Source organism: Lathyrus oleraceus, chromosome 5 (genome assembly GCF_024323335.1).
Source record: "Lathyrus oleraceus cultivar Zhongwan6 chromosome 5, CAAS_Psat_ZW6_1.0, whole genome shotgun sequence".
NCBI lineage: Eukaryota > Viridiplantae > Streptophyta > Magnoliopsida > Fabales > Fabaceae > Lathyrus > Lathyrus oleraceus.
This window is the reverse complement of record NC_066583.1, coordinates 525,656,519-525,661,210: the sequence shown is the minus strand read 5'-3', so window position 1 is coordinate 525,661,210 and position 4,692 is coordinate 525,656,519.

The following is a 4,692-nucleotide window of genomic DNA, read 5'->3' as shown; positions in this document are numbered from 1 at the left end:
CAACAATTCGACTGGTCGAAATCAGCAAGAAGGAAACTGGTCGAATAAGAGAAAACCTTGGAACCAAGGAAACCAAAGAGGTGGTGTTGCAGGTGGAGGAAGAGGTGGTGGTCAAAAGTCAAACAAGAGTCACATTCAGTGTTACAATTGTCAGAAGTATGGTCATTATTCTAGTGATTGTCCAGAAAAGCAGAAGAATCAAGAAACTTATGCAAAGCTGGCGAAACATGAAGAAGAGACATTGTTGATGGTTACAACAAGAGAAGAAGAGAGATTCAAGGACTAGTGGTACTTAGACTCAGGATGCTCATCACACATGTCTGGAAGATAAGATTGGTTTGTCAACATAAAGCCATCAATGAAGAACATGGTGAAATTTGCAAATGACAACACTCTAGCAGCTAAAGGTGTTGGTGATGTTCTGATTATGAGGAAAGATGGCAAGAGGTCAGTAATTTCAAATGTGTTGTACATACCAGGCATGAAGAGTAATTTGCTCAGCATAAGGCAGTTAGTCAAAAAGAACTACAAGGTGTCGATCGAAGACAAGATGATGAGAGTTCTCGACTCAAATGGAAGGTTGATCTTGAAGGCTCCAATGTCTCAGAATAGAACCTTCAAGATTGAACTAAATGTGATGGAGCATAAGTGTCTTGCAACAGAAGCCAGCAGAGATGAATGGATATGGCATTACAGACTTGGTCATCTCAATTTCAAAGACATCAGAGATTTGAAGAGAAGAAATATGGTTTCAGGATTACCAGAAATCGACATTCCAAACGAAGTGTGTGAAGAATGTGTACAGGAAGAGCAGCATAAGAACAACTTCAGTAAGGATGCAGGAAGCAGGTCGAAGGCAATTCTTGAAGTCATATACTCTGATGTATGTGGTCCTCTCCAGGTGGATTCTATTGGAGGTAATAAATACTTTGTTACATCCGTAGATGATTTCAGTCGAAAACTGTGGTCTTACCTGATCCAGAAGAAAAGTGAAGTGATCGAGGTATTTTCCAAGTTTAAATCTATGGTCGAAAGGCAGAGCGGTCAAAACATCAAGATTTTGAGAACTGATGGTGGTGGAGAATATGTGTCGAAAGACTTCGATGCATTATGTGTGAAAGAAGGGATTGTGCATGAGATGGTGCCACCCTACACTCCATAGCAGAATGGAGTCGCAGAAAGGAAGAATATAACCATTATGAATATGGTTAGAAGTATGTTGAAAGGCAAGCATCTGCCCAAAGAATTATGGGGAGAAGCTATATCGACTGCGACACATATCCTGAACAGATGTCCGACAAAGAAGCTAGAAGGAATCATGCCAGAAGAATGTTGGTCCGATGTTAACCCTAGCTTGAGTCATCTCATCGTGTATGGATCTATAACACATAGACATGTGCCAGATCAGTTGAGAAGAAAACTTGATGACAAGTCCAGTCAGATGATCCTGATAGGATATCATTCGACTGGAGGATACAAGTTGTTCGACCCAGTGAATAAGCAAGTAGTGATCAGCAAGGACATGATCATAGATGAGCTTAAGGAGTGGGATTGGACTGAGAATGTCAAGAAAGATTCAGTGAGAATCTTTTGTTATAAACCAGCTAGTGAAGTCGAAAGAGAAGTTTGACAAGAAGAAGTCAGAGGTGAAGCAAGTACAAGCAGACCTCAAAGAACAAGACACATGCCTGCAAGGTTGCAAGAATTTGTGATTACATCAGATGATGTGGTCGATGAAGAAGGTGAGCTGGTACATTATGCTTTCTACGCAGATGTCGAACCTGTCAATGCAGCTGAGGCATTGAAAGATTCGAAGTGGATGAAAGCAATGGACAAAGAGCTGAAGTCAATCGAAGTCAACAACACTTGGTCACTTGTCGAATTGCCCCAAAATAAGAAGGCAATCGATGTGAAGTGGATATACAAGGTGAAGTTGAATCCCAAAGGAGAAGTGATTCGACACAAGGCGAGACTTGTGGAGAAAGTATTTCTTCAGAAAGAAGGAATCGACTTCGATGAAGTTTTTGCACCTGTTGCTAGGATCGAAATAATCAGGTTAGTTGTTGGTCTAGCAAACATGAACAACTGACAGATGTGTCAGATGGATGTGAAATGTGCATTCCTTAATGGCCCCTTAGAAGAAGAAGTTTGTGTTGCACAACCAGCTGGGTTTGTGAAACATGGCGAAGAAAGAAAAGTGTATAGGCTGCATAAAGCCCTGTACGGACTTAAACAAGCTCCAAGAGCTTGGAACCAGAAAATAGATGGCTTTCTAAGGGAGAAGAAATTTGTAAAGTGCAAATCTGAACATGTAGTATATGTAAGAAGAAGTAAGAGTGAATTGCTTATATTATGTCTCTATGTCGATGACCTGTTGATAACAGGTAGTTGCAAGAAGGAGATCGAAGACTTCAAAGGTGATCTCAACAAGGAATTTGAAATGTCAGATCTTGGTGACATTTCATATTTTCTTGGCATCGAATTCTACAAGAGTGGTAGAGGTTTGATGATGCACCAAAGAAGGTATGTAGGCGAAATTCTCAAGAGATTTGAGATGCAAGATTGCAACCCAACTTCGACTCCAGCTGAGCCCAGATTACAATTGTCGAAGGATTCATATGAAGATGATGTCGACCCAATCCAATATAGAATACTTATTGGGTCACTTCGATACCTTTGCCACACAAGGCATGACTTAGCATACAGTGTAGGTATGGTGAGTAGGTTCATGCAGAAGTCAAAGGTATAACATCTAGCAGCGATGAAGAGGATACTAAGGTATCTGAAAGGTACTCTCGACTATGACATTTTGTTTCCTGCAGCCGATGAAGGAAAAGAATACAAATTAGTGGGATACACCGACTCAAGTTGGTATAGTGATGATGAGGATCGAAAATCCACAGTTGGCCATGTGTTTATGCTAGGTGGTGCACCAGTTGCTTGGAGTTCGAGGAAAGAGCCAGTAGTGGCATTATCATCGTGCGAAGCAGAATACATAGCTGCTTCTCTTTGTGCATGTCAAGCAACATGGATGGTGAATCTGGTCGAAGAATAACATCGAAGAGTCATGGAGCAATTACCATGAAGATCGACAGCATGTCAGCTATCAATCTGGCGAAGAATCCAATAGTACATGGTCGAAGCAAACACATCAAGATGAGGTTCCATTATCTTCGAGAGCAGGTAGCGGATGGAAAGATGATTGTGGAACACTACAAAACTGAGAATCAGATTGCAGACATCATGGCAAGGGGAGTGCAAGTCGAAGTGTTCAGAAGGCTAAGAGCCATGATGAATGTTGATAGCTTAGACACAATGAATTAGGTGGTGTGTTGAATTGTAATTCCTTGTGTTGAAGCAGGTTGCTCAACAGAGTAAGAAAATGTCCAACCACCTAGTGTGTTAAGTAGTGTTAGCTATTTTGGGCTTTTATAGTTTTGGGCTTTGACTTGAGGTCCAAGTTAACCTAAATCTATAAACAGAGGGAGTAACCCTTATTTTCATATAGAGGTGAATAAAGTATTCACAACACTTGTAATTCACAGTATTTTGCAGTGGCAAAGTGAATAAGAAGTTTTCCACAGTTTGTGGGCAGAGAGAAACTCTGCAGAATTATATTACTATTTTCCTTCATTGTTCTATACACTCTATCTTTCACCATTGTTCCTTTCTTTTCATTGCCATTGTGTGGGTAATGGCAATCTTGTTCATCAAGATTGACTGAAATTCTCCATAGATTTTGGGGGATTTCCAACGTACCTTGGATAGTTTGTATGAACCTGAAATGATGCAAGAATTTCTTTTGAAGGTACCAGGTCATGAAAAACCCATATTTGATCCTATTAGAATATAAGCTAATGTCATCTTACAGGCGTGTGGGGTCGTGAATCGAGTAGGATTCAAATAACAAATTTTGCGGTAGTAGCTAATAATATGACTCTATATATGGATGGCCTTTAGTATAAAATAATAAGTTGACTTAAGGACCCGTCTCTTCATGCTTTCTCTTATGGTCGTACTGAGAGAATGATGATAAATAATTTCCTGCATCAATGCATACTAATAAGTAAGAAATATTCAATAAAATAAGCTTAACAACTAATTAAATAATTAAATTAGTGTTACCTAAAAAAGTGTCATCCTAGACAAGTAAGCCAACACAATATCTAGATTCCTAAAGTACTCAAAATAAACCATGTGAGTAAATGTGGTGTTCTTGTCTATGAAAATGGTTGATACCCCTAAATAAGTCTGATAAGTCATGATAGATAACTCTATAAGCGTCTCTTAAAATCATCATCGACCCTTCTAAATGCAAGGTGTTCCATAAATAACCCTTTCAAGAATATAAAATGTGAATGACATGCATTGATCTTATTAACTTCATGTTTAACATCCTTCAGGCTTGCTCGAATCATCATAAACATCAGATACATTACTTCCTCTAGGCCATGGATTGACAAATGCAAAAGACACGTTATTGTATCTATTGTCACTGTCATCTTCCTAACTAGAATATGGAAGTTACTCGTATCCTTGTGCAACATCTCTTAAAAGGCTATCAGTGTGCCATAAACTATTATGGTGAAGCTTGTGGAGGCAAGGTCCACTGGTTCAATGTCTCAAATGGATTGGGTGAACCATTATTTGTCTGGGGTAGTTAATTTTACAATTTTCTTGTTGGAGTAAGCC